This window comes from Sceloporus occidentalis, unplaced genomic scaffold (genome assembly GCF_023333645.1).
Source record: "Sceloporus occidentalis isolate IW3139 unplaced genomic scaffold, rSceOcc1.0.p SCAF_282, whole genome shotgun sequence".
NCBI classification, from domain to species: Eukaryota; Metazoa; Chordata; class Lepidosauria; order Squamata; family Phrynosomatidae; genus Sceloporus; species Sceloporus occidentalis.
In genome coordinates this window covers 821521-836036 of record NW_028317262.1, presented here as the reverse complement: position 1 = coordinate 836036, position 14516 = coordinate 821521, and positions in this window count along the sequence as shown.

The following is a 14516-nucleotide window of genomic DNA, read 5'->3' as shown; positions in this document are numbered from 1 at the left end:
TCTGCCAGTCTCTTCTGCTGTCAAGGAAGAAGCCTAAGGCTGCAGCAAACAGCCATCTGCATCCACATACACCTTAACCTAACCCTGACCTTTCTGCCTCATCCTGAATCAATTCCTGCACCGAGTCCTACCAGACCCTCTTCCCGCTACCCTGACACCGCACGGACTGTCATAGATTCCACAAAATCACATAGTCATACACGCACGCAGTCACACACAGTCAGTCACTGCTGGTCAGGTCACCGGAGAATGGCAGCTTCAGGTGTCACCAGGACTGGCTTTTAAGTGTTCAGGCTACCTGTGCAATCCCCCTGAGTCCGTCTATCCCCTCCATCACAGTGACGCATTTCTCTTTTCCTCCACCGTGTATTTTCAGGTATAAAGTCAGTAAATATCCCAAGGAAACACAGATACATTTTTTATTGTTTTTGCACAAATTGTACCCTGTATGATGTATATTTCAATTAGTGAGCCAACCCTGTCTAAAACATAGTTGAACCAGCCCTCTATAGTGTATATTTTAATGAAGGAGCCAGCCCAGTAGGGTGTATAGTTAAATTTGTGAGTCAACCCTGTATGATGTATAGTTGCATCAGTAGGCAAGCACAGCTTTTTTTCTCTTCTTCCTTTGAAAGTAATTTAAAATGTATTTTCTTACCCAAAGTATTTTGATGTGCATTTTTATTGGTGGGGCCCTAAAGTGTTCCTTTAAAGTCAACCCAGAGAAGGAAGTGTTAATGTGTGTAACCATTGCATTGTGTATTATTTCTGTGTTATCAGCCTTTTTCATCACGTGGTCTCCCTGATCCAGACGTCGTGCTAGACCTTTGAAGACAAAACTGTTATGGCTCCTGATCGCGTGCATTGCTGTGTGAGTAGAAAATCCCTGGATAAACCGAGCCGGTGCCTTTGCTCATCTCCGCTGCACTCTGAGAGTCCCCCCCACACACAAATGCTGCCATTTGCCAGTCTTCCAAAACTCTGCTGCCATCTGCCAGACTCCACTGCTGTTTCCCATTCTCCGCTGCCACCTGGCAGTCTCCCCACACTCCATCTCCATCTTCCTGTCTCATCAGAATCCACTGCCATTTGCCAGTCTCCACTGCCTTTTCCATGGACTCTGATGCCATCTTCCGGGTTACCCACACTCCATCTTTTGCCAGTCTCTTCAGACTCTACTGCCATCTGCCGGCATCCCCAGACTGCATTGCCATTTGCACGTATCCGGTGCCGTTTGCTAGTCTCCCCCGCCATCTGCCAGTGTCCCCCAGACTCCACTCCCATTTGCCAGCGTCCGCTGCTGCCTCCCAGACTGTGATGGCACCTTCCTGTCTCCCCAAACTCCACCGCCGTTTTTCTGTCTTCGCCGCCTTCTGTCAGTGTCCCCAGACTCTGCTGTTGTCTCCCAGGCTCCGTTGCCATCTTGCCAGTCTCTGCTGCCATCAAGGATGAAGCCTAAAGCTGCAGCAGACAGCCATCTACACCTTAACCTAACCCTGACCTCCCTGCCTCATGAAGGGTTTTTATCCTGAACCTAATCCTGCACCTACCAGACCGTTTTCCCCCTACCTTGACACCGCATGGACTGCGATAGATTCTACAAAATCACATCATCATACACACACGCAGTCACACACAGTCAGTCACTTCTGGTCAGGGTCACCGGAGAATGGCAGCTTCGGGTGTCACCAGGACTGGCTTTTAAGTGTTCAGGCTACCTGTGCAATCCCCCTGAGTCCTTCTGTCCCCTCCATCACAGTGATGCATCTCTCTTTTCCTCCACAGTGTATTTTCAGGTATAAAGTCAGTAAATATCCCAAGGAAACACAGCATTGGCGTTACAGATCAACTGAAAATCACACGCAGGCGCAGTATTCAAGGTAAAGCTCAAAAAAATGTGTGCCACCTGCTGGCAGAAAGTCGGCACTGCAGGCTGTATGTGGGATATACTGCCACCCTGTGGACAAAAAGTAGAACCGACAGCGCGGATATCAATCGGTATATATAAAATTATAGAGGAAATTCTCATTGTTTTCACACAAATTACAGCTACACTAGGGCTTTAATATTAATTCACCAGGACCTTTGTGTTTTATTTAATTTTATAAACACATTACATGTCCGAGCTAATAAAATATACAAACACTTATTAACCCTATAAATAACCTATAGGTGTTCCAAGATGGCAGGTCGCAACTAGGTGTTCCAAGATGGCAGGTCGCAACTAGGTGTTCCAAGATGGCAGGTCGCATCTAGATGTTCCAAGATGGCGGATCGCATCTAGGTGTTCCAAGATGGCGGATCGCATATAGGTGTTCCAAGATGGCGGATCGCAACACCGTGTTCCAAGATGGCGGATCGCAACAGGGTGTTCCAAGATGGCGGGTCGCAACAGGGTGTTCCAAGATGGCTGACGGTAACAGGGTGTTCCAAGATGGCTGAAGGTAACAGGGTGTTCCAAGATGGCTGATCGTGGCTGAGTGTTCTGAGATGATATATATGTGGTTTACTCATTTTGTTTCGTTTCTATGTTTGTTTCGGGTCTGTGAGGTAATAATATAACAGCTAAATAAACATATGCAGGACATTGTTGCTCATTAAATGTCACAAAAGCCATCCATCGAGACACAAGCTACACTAAATCTACACCCTGTGCAGCAGCGCTTTAAAAGCAGGGTGCAATCGCAGAGTATGTCCACACGAGGGCGCTATAGGATAAGAAATGACAACGCCATAGCAGCTTTACTGATAAAATGAATGTCAAATATTATTACAAGGTATGGCCGCATGAAGGGGCTGCTGGATAAGTACCAGAACTGCTTAAATAATGAAACAGGCTTCAGGAGCAGTATACATATTTGCATGCATGTGTAAATTAGCCTCTACCACTTCTGCTGGGAGGCTGTTCCATTTATCTATCACTCAGGCAGTGAGGTAAAACTTTCTTAAATTGCATTTAAACCTCTGACCTAACTATAAATTTATAGTTCAATTAAGGAGCCAGCCCTGTATGTTGTATACTTTAATAGGCGTCAGCCCTGTAAGATGTATAGCTAATCAGAAGCCTGCAGAGTTTTTTCCTTCTTCCTTTGGGTACGAGAATGCATATTAAATGAATTCCAAAGTAGTTTGCCAGAGAGGGAAGTGTTAATGTGTGTAAACATTGCATTGTGTATTATTTCTGTGTTCTCAGTATTTGGCATCGTGTGATCTCCTTGAGCCGGACTCTGTGCTTCCACCACCTTTGGAGACAGAACTGTTATCGCTCCTGATCGCTTGCGTTGCTGCGTGAGTATAAAATCCCACGAGCAGGTGTCATTTTCCCGTCTCTGCCGTCCACTGCCAGTCTCCTCACACTCTGCTGCCGTCTGCCAGTCTCCTCACACTCTGCTGCCGTCTGCCAGTCTCCTCAAACTCTGCTGCCGTCTGCCATTCTCCGCTGCCTTCTGCTTTTATCCCCAGACTCCGCTGCCATTTGCCAGTCTCAGCTGCTATCTCACTGCTCTCTGATGCCGTCTTCCTGTCTCCCCACACAAAGAGCACAATAGAAATCAATATATAAAAAATATAGCCAAAAATATAACCAAATTAACCCTATAAATAACCTTTAGGTGTTCCAAGATGGCCGACGGAAAAAGGGTGCTCCAAGATGGCTGACGGAAACAGGGTGTTTCAAGATGGCCGACGGGATCAGGGTGTTCCAAGATGGCCGACGGGATCAGGGTGTTCCAAGATGGCTGACGGGATCAGAGTGTTCCAAGATGGCGGATCGCAGCTAGGTGTTCCAAAATGGCCGACGGGATCTCGGTGTTCTAATGTGGCAGATCGCAACTAGGTGTTCCAGGATGGCTGAGAGGATCTGGTTGCTTTGACGTGGCGGATCGTCGCTGAGTGTTCCAAGGTGATATATGTGGTTTATTCCTTTTCTTTCGCTTGTCGAGTCTGTGAGGTAATAATATTACAGCTAAATAAACTTATGCAGGACATTGCTGCTCATTAAATGTCACAAAAGCCATCCTAGACACAGATTACACTAAATCTACACCCTGTGCAGCAGCGCTTTAAAAACGGGGTGCAATCACAATATGTCCACACGAGGACGCTATAGGATAACAAATGACAACGCCATAGCAGCTTTACTAATAAAATGAACGCCAAATATTATTACAAGCTATGGCCGCTGGGAGGCTGTTCCATTTATCTACCACTTAGGCAGTGAGGTAAAACTTTCTTAAATTGCATTTAAACCTCTAACCTAACTTTAAATGTATAGTTCAATTAAGGAGCCTGCCCTGTATGTGGTATACTTTAATGTATAGTTAGTCAGCAGCCTGCAGAGTTTTTTTCCTTCTTCCTTTTGGTACGAGAATGCATATTAAATGAATTCCAAAGTAGTTTGCCAGAGAGGGAAGTGTTAATGTGTTTAAACATTGCATTGTGTATTATTTCTGTGTTCTCAGCCTTTGTCATTGTGGGGACTCCCTGATCCAGACGTCGTGCTAGACCATTGGAGACAGAACTGTTATGGATCCTGGTCGCGTGCGTTGCTGCGTGAGAAGAAAATCCCTGGATAAACCGAGCAGGTGCCTTTTGCCCGTCTCTGCCGTCCACTGCCAGTCTCCCCACACTCTGCTGCCGTCTGCCGGTCTCCTCTGTCATTTTCCATTCTCCGCCGCCTTTTGCCTTTCTCCTCAGACTCCGCTGCCATTTCCCAGTCTCAGCTGCTGTTTCTCCGCTCTCTGATGCCATCTACCTGTCTCCCCAGACTCCACTGCCATTTTTCGCTGCCTTCTGCCAGTCTCCCCACACAAAGAGCGTGATAGAAATAAATATATAAAAAATATAGAGGAAATTCTCATTGTTTTCCCACAAATTACTGCTACAAAAGGACTTAATTACTAATCCACCGGGGTATATGTGACCCTACTTATGTTAGGTATAGTTCGATTAACGAGCCAGCCCTGTATGATGCATATTTCAATTAGTGTGCTAACCCTGTATTATGAATAGTTTAGTCAGTAGGCAAGCACGGCCTTTCCCCCCGTCTTTGTTTGGGGAAGAGAATGCCTATTAAATTACTTTCAAAGTACTTTGATGTGCATTATCATTGGTGGGGCCCTAAACTGCTCCTTTAAAAAAAAACCCAGAGAGGGAAGTGTTAATGTGTTTAAACATTGCATTGTGTATTATTTCTGTGTTATCAGCCTTTGTCATCCTGGGGACTTCCTGATCCAGACACCGTGCTAGACCATTGGAGACAGAACTGTTATCGCTCCTGATCGCGTGCGTTGCTGCGTAACTAGAAAATTCCTGGTTAAACTGAGCAGGTGAGCTCTTTATTGAGCAGACATGGCATGTTTGCTTTCCCGGCGTCTCTTAAACTAAGAGCTATTTCTCTACTCTCATGCTCTGCTGTCTCTGCTGCCTTCTCCCAGTCTTTGCTGCTATCTCCCAGTCTCCCCCCCCAGTCTCTGCTGCCATCTCCTAGTCTCCCCCCCAGTCTCTGCTGCCATCTCCCAGTCTCTGCTGCCGTCTCCCACTCTCCCCCCAGTCTCTGCTGCCATCTCCTAGTCTCCCCCCAGTCTCTGTTGCCATCTCCCAGTCTCTGCTGCCGTCTCCCTAGACTTCTCTGCCACTTGCTTGTGTCCGCTGACACCTGACAGTTTCCAAGGAGTCGCTGCCGTTTGACAGCCCCCTACGCTCTGCTGCCTTTTGCCAGTCTTTTCAGACTCTAGTGCTATTGTCCTTTCTCCGCTACCGTCTCACAGTCTCCCTACACTCCCCTACTATCTGCCAGTCTCCCCAGAGTCTGCTGCTGCTCGGCTGTCTGCCAGTCTCTGCCAGTTTCTTCTGCGTCCACATACACCTTAACCTAACCCTGACCTTTCTACCTAATCCCGAATGAATTCTTGCACTGAGTCCTACCAGACCCTCTTCCCGCTACCCTGACACTGCATGGACTGTCATAGATTCCGCAAAATCACATAGTCATACACACACAGTCAGTCACTGCTGGTCAGGTCACCAGAGAATGGCAGCTTCAGGTGTCACCAGGACTGGCTTTTAAGTGTTCGGGCTACCTGTGCCACCCCCCTCGGTCCTTTTGTCCCCTCCATCACAGTAACCCACCTCTCTTTTCCTCCACCATGTATTTGCAGGTATAAAGTAAATAAATAACCCAAGGAAACACAGCATTGGAGGTACAGATTAACTGAAAATCACACGCAGGCGCAGTATTCAAGGTATAGATCAAAAAAAAATGTGCGCCGTCTGCTGGCGGAAAGTCTGCACTGCAGGCTGAATGTGTGATATGCTGCCACCCTGTGGACAAAAAGCAGAACCGACTGAGCGCGATATCAATCGGTAAATATAAAATTATAGAGAATTTTTTTATTGTTTTTGCACAAATTGTACCCTGTATGATGTATATTTCAATTAGTGAGCCAACCCTGTCTAAAACATAGTTTAATCGGGGAGCCAGCCCTCTATAATGTGTATTTTAATTAAGGAGGCAGCCCGGTAGGGTGTATAGTTAAATTTTTGAGTCAACCCTGTGTGATGTATAGTTTCATAAGTTTTTCTCTTCCTCCTTTGGGTAAGAAAATACATTTTAAATTACTTACAAAGTATTTTGATGTGCATTATCATTGGTGGGGCCCTAAAGTGTTCCTTTAAAGTCAACCCAGAGAGGGAAGTGTTAATGTGTTTGTGACAGAATGAGCTGTCATACAAGGCCCAAAGGTAGTCAGAGATGGCTCCAGCCTGGCTTCCATACACAGATTACACAGGCAGGAACTCCATTGTGTAAACGAATCCCATTAACAGGATGGCTGCCAGGGGGATATTCAGTAGCTAAAGGGGATTAAAGGTTGGGTTTTGTCTACATGTACCTGTTTATCAATGTTAATTTATGTTAATGAAGTTCTGTGGCTATATGAGTCTGTTTTACATCAATAAACTGTTCATTCCTGCTGTACTCAATCCAAGGTAGTTGTGTCTACTTATTGGGTGCACATAGCAGGGTTCCAAGGTGCGCATGCTGGCTGGCGCTGGAAGTTATTCCGGGGACAGGAAGGATACATGTGGGTGATCTCTGGGAGTTACTACAGCTCTCTTGGTGAACCAATTACAGTGTGTAACCATTGCATTGTGTATTATTTCTGTGTTATCATCCTTTTTTATCGTGTGGTCTCCCCGAGCCAGACACCGTGCTAGACCAAAGACAAAACTGTTATGGCTCCTGATCGCGTGCATTGCTGTGTGAGTAGAAAATCTCTGGATAAACCGAGCCGGTGCCTTTGCTCATCTCCGCTGCACTCTGAGAGTCCCCCCACACACACAAATGCTGCCATTTGCCAGTCTTCCAAAACTCTGCTGCCATCTGCCAGACTCCACTGCTGTTTTCCATTCACCGCTGCCGTCTGCCAGTCTCCCCACACTCTGCTCCCAGTCTCCCCACACTCTGCTCCCAGTCTCCCCACACTCTGCTCCCAGTCTCCCCACACTCTGCTCCCAGTCTCCCCACACTCTGCTCCCAGTCTCCCCACACTCCGCCGCCATCCTCCCCACACTCCGCCGCCGTCTGCCATCCTCCCCACACTCCGCTGCCATTTGCCAGTCTCCACTGCCTTTTCCCTAGACTCTGAGGCCATCTTCCAGTTTCCCCAGACTCCATTGCCATTCGCCCCTCTCTGCTGTTGCGTGACAGTCTCCCCACACTCCACTACCTTTTGCCAGTCTCTTCAGACTCTACTGCCATCTGCCGGCATCCCCAGACTGCATTGCCATTTGCCAGCGTCCGCTGCTGTCTCCCAGACTCTGATGGCACCTTCCTGTCTCCCCAAACTCCACCGCCGTCTGTCTGTCTTCACCGCTTTCTGCCAGTCTTCTCACACCCCGCCGCCTTCTGTCAGTGTCCCCAGACTCTGCTGTTGTCTCCCAGACTCCGTTGCCATCTTGCCAGTCTCTGCTGCCATCAAGGATGAAGCCTAAAGCTGCAGCAGACAGCCATCTGCATCTACACCTTAACCTAACCCTGACCTTTCTGCCCCATGCAGGATTTTTATCCCGAACCTAATCCTGCACTGAGAGTCCTACCAGACCATTTTCCCCCTACCTTGACACTGCATGGACTGCAATTGATTCTGCAAAATCACATCATCATACACACACGCAGTCACACACAGTCAGTCACTGCTGGTCAGCTCACCGGAGAATGGCAGCTTCAGGTGTCACCAGGACTGGCTTTTAAGTGTTCAGGCTACCTGTGCAATCCCCCTGAGTCCGTCTATCCCCTCCATCACAGTGACGCATCTCTCTTTTCCTCCACTGTGTATTTTCAGGTATAAAGTAAATAAATAACCCAAGGAAACACAGCATTGGCGGTACAGATCAACTGAAAATCACACGCAGACGCAGTATTCAAGGTAAAGCTCAAAAAAATGTGCGCCATCTGCTGGCGGAAAGTCTGCACTGCAGGCTGTATGTGGGATATACTGCCACCCTGTGGACAAAAAGCAGAACCGACTGAGCACGATGTAAATTAGTAAATATAAAATTAAAGTGGAAATTCTCATTGCTACACAAGGGCTTTAATATAAATCCACCGGGGCCTATGTGTTTTATTTAATTTTATAAACACGTTAGATGTGCGAGCTAATAAAATACCCAAACACTTAATAACCTAATTAACCCTATGAATAACCTATAGGTATTCCAAGATGGCGCACCGCAACAGGATGTTACAGGATGACCGACGGCATCTGGGTGTTCCAAGATGGCCGACGACATCTGGGTGTTCCAAGATGGCCGACGGCATCTAATTGTTTTGACGTGGCGGATCGTCGCTGAGTGTTCCAAGAAGATATATGTGGTTTATTCAATTTCTTTCGCTTGTCGAGTCTGTGAGGTAATAATATAACAGCTAAATAAACTTATGCAGGACATTGCTGCTCATTAAATGTCACAAAAGCCATCCATCGAGACACAAGCTACACTAAATCTACACCCTGTGCAGCAGAGCTTTCAAAACGGGGTGCAATCACACTATGTCCACACGAGGGCGCTATAGGATAAGAAATTAGAACGCCATAGCAGCTTTACTGAGAAAATGAACGCCAAATATTATTACAAGCTATGGCCACTGGGAGGCTGTTCCATTTATCTACCACTTAGGCAGTGAGGTAAAACGTCCTTAAATTGCATTTAAACCTCTAACTTAATTATAAATGTATAGTTCAATTAAGGAGCCTGCCCTGTATGTGGTATACTTTAATGTATAGTTAGTCAGCAGCCTGCAGAGTTTTTTTCCTTCTTCCTTTGGGTACGAGAATGTATATTAAATGAATTCCAAAGTAGTTTGCCAGAGAGGGAAGTGTTAATGTGTAACCATTGCATTGTGTATTATTTCTGTGTTCTCAGTATTTGGCATCGTGTGATCTCCTTGAGCCGGACTCTGTGCTTCCATCACCTTTGGAGACAGAACTGTTATCGCTCCTGATCGCTTTCGTTGCTACGTGAGTATAAAATCCCACGAGCAGGTGCCATTTGCCCGTCTCTGCCGTCCACTGCCAGTCTCTTCACACTCCGCCACCCTCCGAGAGTCTCCTCACACTCCGCTCCGTCTGCCAGTCTCTCCACACTCCGCTGCCGTTTGCAAGTGTCCTCTTATGTCTCCCCGCTCTGTCATGCCATCTACCAGTTTCCCCACACTCCACTGCCGCTTGTCTGTCTGCTCTGCTGTCTGCAAAAGTCTGCTGCCAGTCTCCCCACGCTCGGCTGCCAGTCTCCCCCGCGCTCGGCTGCCAGTCTCCCCCGCGCTCGGCTGCCAGTCTCCCCCGCGCTCGGCTGCCAGTCTCCCCCGCGCTCGGCTGCCAGTCTCCCCCGCGCTCGGCTGCCAGTCTCCCCCGCGCTCGGCTGCCAGTCTCCCCCGCGCTCGGCTGCCAGTCTCCCCCGCGCTCGGCCGCCAGTCTCCCCCACGCTGTGTTTCCTGTCTCGGAGTGTACAGCGCTGCGGAATGTTATGCAGATGAGTCCGCGACGTGCGTTTTGTAAATGCCTGCAGGTTGCTTCCGGGAGGATCAGGTTTACCTGGATGGAATTTTGCGCATCCTGTGGCATGGGCGCGCACCATTCATTTCCACCTTTTGGCTGCTCTTGGAAAGGTAAGTAAGTAAGGCTCAGTAAGCCTGGCCTCGGTGTGTGAGAAAGACTCAGAGCGGGCACTCGGCTTCATTATGGAAATGTGTTCCACGCATGTCCTCCTACTTCAGGTGTCGTACGAAGATGTAGAAGGTCTCAGGAAGTTTGCAGCCTTGGAGAACGTTGAGATTCCCTTCTTCACGCAGGACCTGCTTCGACACATCATGACCAACCGACCGAGTGACGAGGAGCTGCAGCAAGTGATCCCAGCCTGAGTCAGAGGGAACGCTAGTAACAGCCTACGCCTGTGCTACCTGCACTGCGCCAACTACAAAATAGTTTGGACTGCTTGATGGAATAGGCACCGGGGCAGCCAATGAAAACTCGGACGGACACCAAAGAATCCTTCCTCTGCTGACCGCGTCGTCTCACACCACAATAATTACAATTAGCTGTTAATAGCTTAGTGGCCCCAACTTCATTTCTAGGGGCTCGTGGGCCGCACCCTGCAGTATTCATTGACGGATACTGGCGTAAAGTCCAACCACAGCAGGACTTGTTTCCAATGCCGTCTCGTGTCCCAAGCCTCAGCTTGCTGGCTGCCCAGTCCCATGTTTGCTGTGGATCACCCAGGGCATTTCCGTGCGCTGATCCTGCTGCACGTTCCTGTGGCCAATTCAGAAAGGGGTGGAGATTTTGCCTGTTTTTGTGTGTTTTTTTACAGAAATACTTTGATACATTGAATGGTTTCTTCGGTGTTTGTTGCTGTCCCAATATCCTCATCTAGAAGTTCTAAAGCGGCAAATCTTTTCCAACCTGATGACTTGTTTGCTCCGTTAGTGAGCTTTTTACACAGTGAAGCCAAACTGTTTATTTCCACATAAAGAATGTTCATATTTCTGTCTGGCATTAAATAAATCATATATATCATATGTAACTGTATGTCGTGAAAATGCTGACCCCTGCTGGTCACTGGTGCGCAGGACGGTTCCATTAACAATATTACACTGGAATTTGCTGTACTTTGGTGCCGTCGTGTGGACATACTCTGTAATTACATGTCATCTTTAATGGTGTGACTGTGATTTATCATTTGGCGTCATCGTGTGGAGTAAGCGTGAGTGAAGGGCAGTGAGTGGTACCCTTAAGAAGATGCTGAGTGCCTGTAACAAAATCAAGATGACAACATGAGGGAGTTGTGTGAGTGACATCACAATGTTGTAGGTGAGTGTGTGTAAAATATTGTTCATATTTTACATTGTTTCCTAGCGAATAGTTTTTTCCTCCGAACCTGGAAAATGGCAAGACCAGCTGCTAAATATCACTCTATTTCCATCTCAATTTTGGTGGATTTCATCCCGTTTTGGGATATATAGCACGGTAGCTGATATCCTGAAACCACGGCAATGCCGTGCGTGGTGTTTAACATGCTTGTGCTGCACGTCAGCCGCTATAACACTTACTAGAGAGTCACCCAGGATCAAACCAGCAGCGCTTCAGCATGGCAAGTCACGCGACTACCCATCAGGCCAATAGAGAGCTGGCTGCTTTACCTCCCTATAGATATATGATGCCTGCCGCTGCGTATATGTGAGTCAGGAATAGGCATTAAATAACCATGGGGAAGAACACCATTTATCTATCTTGTGGTGTAGAGGTTAGGCGCCTAACCTACGAGCCAGAAGTTTTCTGGTTCAGTCCCCGTGTCAGTATACAGCACTATAGGGGCTGTATGTGTGTTTTAGGTTTTAGAGCGGCGGATGTGAGGATATCTATCATGGACGAGCTAGTTCGGGTCGCTGCTCTTGCGGCTCGGTGCTAGGTGCATTGCCTGCCATGAAGTTGGTCCCTGGTTCTAATCTCTGTGAGTCCTGGCGAGTGGTTGTGGTTGTGGCGCGGTGCAGTGTGAAAGTAGTATGAGTGTGAACGGTGGTGTGTGAACGGAGTATGAGTATGAACGGTGGAGTGTGAACAAAGTGTGGGTCAGGACGAATGGGACTTAGAACCAGGAGGTGGAGCACCTAGTTTTTTTTGTCCCCAATGTAAATATAATGAATGTAAAAATATAACATTTTGGTGTTTGTTTATTTTTAGATAGCATGCAAGGTGCTTCTAGCAGGAATCGAACCTGTGCTCCACAGCACCGCAGGCATCACATCTACCCGTTACACCACCAGGCAGCTTGACTGTGTTGTTTCCCACGTACCTATTATGCCTGGCCCGCTAAAACTTTAACAATACAGACAGCTTTTTGACTGGCTTTACCCGCGAGGCTGGTTTCTTCAAACATTTTTTACTTCATCATCCTAGGCGTTGAGGAAGCGTGGATTAACGCGTACAGCTACAGGTGGCAGAGAGACACCTAGAGCAGGCAGAGAGACACCTAGAGGAGGCAGAGAGAGAGAGAGACACCTAGAGGAGGCAGAGAGACACCTAGAGCAGGCAGAGAGAGAGAGAGACACCTAGAGGAGGCAGAGAGACACCTAGAGGAGGCAGAGAGACACCTAGAGGAGGCAGAGAGAGAGAGACATAGGGGTACAGCTATAGGTGGCAGAGACACGGGGAGGACAGCTATAGGTGGCAGACACACGGGGGGGACAGCTATAGGTGGCAGAGAGACACGGGGGGGACAGCTATAGGTGGCAGAGAGATACAGGGGGTCAGCTATAGTGTACTTTCCCCTCCACACTCTCTCCCCCTCAGCTCAGCCTCACTTAGGTTCCCCCCTCAGTTGTCCGCTGAGCGGCATCTCACTTCTCCGGGGCCGCCACCTTCCGCTTTCCGTACATCTTGTCATTCAGAGCCCGCACGATGTTTGGGGAGACAAGTCTCTCTCGGGGTTCATGCTGCTACCGGAGCCGCCGCTTCTCCTACGGGTACCCGTCACCCACCAGGACCACAGCCGGAACCGTCACGCACATCCTGTCACGTGATCGCCGCCTTGCCTACCGGGAAGTGTAGTCCTGCGGAGGAAAGTTAAACTGGGGAAGCAGAAGAAGCAGGCATGGCGCCTCTGTCAGGGGGCAACAGACGTTGAGCAGGGGGGCAGCAGGAGCAGACAGGGGGGCAGCAGGAGCAGGCAGGGGAGCAGGCAGAGGGCAGCAGGGGCAGTTGACAAATTGAGTACTACATGATGCACCTATGGGGGCTTTAGATGTGTGTTCTTGAGCATCTTCAACCACTTTTGCCGAGTTAGTTTTATTCAGACAGGAAGCAAGAATTCTGACGCCACAGAACTTTTTGTCTGTAGACCCTTAGAAGGAGGAAGAGGCAGGAACAGCGCGGTGAGAGTCACCCAAGGGTTACATGCTGTTACCAGAAGCCTGTTTATGGAAATGTTCATGGACAACTTCATACAACATAAAACACAAGACAAGAGGCCATAGGGTCATTTAAACATGCACGGCGTATGTATATGGCTCAACAATTATTTAAGGTTTTAGTCTTTACAGACTAGATGGGGTGGACGGGGCTCATCCGCCAGCAGGGTCTGGCTTTCTATATTACTTGCATGTGAATATTTTATAGCTATTGGGGCAGAAACAGAAAAGTGCACAGGTAAGAGCACCAGTGTCCTGTTGGTTAAAGCAGGTTGGAGTGCTTGTTACGAATCCGCTGATTCTGCCGGATTTTCCGCCCCACTGCTAAAACTCAGGGCTCCTTCCTCCCCGTATCAATGACATACAGCAATAAGCATCAGAATCAATCAGAATTGGCTACTCAGTGAACACAGCAGCTCCGAGTCCGTGGAAAGCAAGCGATCTCTCCACAATGTGGATCCTGACGTGGTTGTTCAGATTGCTCCGGTGTCCAAAGCGCTTACCGCACTCGGAGCAGGAGAACGGCTTCTCCCCTGTGTGGATCCTCTTGTGTCGGTTGAGGTCACTCTTGCCCCCAAAGCTTTTCCCGCACTCCGCACAGGAGAATGGCTTCTCTCCTGTGTGGATCCTCTGATGCGTGATCAGGTTGGCTTTGCTGGTGAATCCTTTCCCGCACTCTGGACACGCAAACGGCTTCTCCCCCGTGTGAATTCGCTGATGTGTCACCAGATGGGACTTTTTGGTAAAACATTTTCTGCAATAACCACAAACGAACGGCTTATCTCCTGAGTGAACTCGTTGGTGTTTGTGGAGGTCTGCATTACCCCTGAAACATTTCCCGCAGTCCGAGCAGATTACACATCGAGCCCCAGCGTGAATTTTTTCATGCGCCACGAGGTTGGCTTTATTGATGAAAGACTTCCCACAATCCACGCACGGAAATGGCTTCTCTCCTGTGTGCGTCCTTCGATGCTGAAGAAGATGGCCGTTATTGGTGAAGCTTTTCCCGCAGTCGGTACAGTCATAGCGTCTCTCGCCGGAGTGGAGTTTCTGATGC